This window comes from Geospiza fortis, unplaced genomic scaffold (genome assembly GCF_000277835.1).
Source record: "Geospiza fortis unplaced genomic scaffold, GeoFor_1.0 scaffold11, whole genome shotgun sequence".
Lineage (NCBI taxonomy): Eukaryota > Metazoa > Chordata > Aves > Passeriformes > Thraupidae > Geospiza > Geospiza fortis.
In genome coordinates this window covers 14,800,696-14,801,614 of record NW_005054304.1, presented here as the reverse complement: position 1 = coordinate 14,801,614, position 919 = coordinate 14,800,696, and positions in this window count along the sequence as shown.

Here is a 919-nt window from a genome sequence, read left to right as displayed (position 1 = left end):
CCCTTTATAAGGAAAAGTTAATCCTCTCTGGCAAGCCACAGCCTAACTTTTGCAGTTCTTTGTCTTCCATTTCCACCCTGTGTCAGCAGCGCTAACCTTCTGTTTCCGTCATGGGACAAAGCAGACAATGCTCACCTTTGGTCTCACTAACAAGCTGGATAAAGCTGTCTGTCTATATTATCATTTCCTCTCTTTCTGCTTAATAGCTGCTTTTTTTGTCTTTAATGAACACTGTGGCCAGACATAATCCTGCAGTAGGAAAAAATGGCAGATATTTGTACCATGAAAGCACAAAGCTCAGTTCTGTACATTTTATTAATCTTGTCTCATTGAACAAATAATTATCAAAAGTATACACAGTTCTAAAAATGGAAGCTTTCCATAAGAAAAATCCTTCCTGTGTGATGAAACACACAAGTTATCAAAACAGGATGAAGAACAGAGAGCACACATGCATCCTTGCTTCAGTTGTTATGGCATTAGTGCTTCCTAGTCAAATTAATCTTTGGAGGAATGTTGTATTTTTTTTAAAGCAAGCGTGCTCTGTTCCTAACTCTATGAAGCCTGCAGAGACAACTGGGCACAAAAGTAAATGCAACTAAGGAAACAGTCACCTATCAAAGAACATGGTAAACTCCTAAGCCTCTTACATAAAGATTACTGTCAACTTCAAACGGATTATAGTCAGGGTGGCCAGAAAAGCCGCGACAGAAATTAACACCCAATGGTTCAATTATTCCAAAATCTGGAGAATAGGGCTGAAGACAACTTATCTCTCATCTCATTTGGTACACTTCATGAGTGGATAAGAGCAGTTCTGCAGTTCTGAGATTCAGAAACAAACAAGCAAGCAAGCCCCTCCTCTTCCCTCTGCTCCACCCTACACAGACATGGAAAGGAAACATTCATTTAATGATGG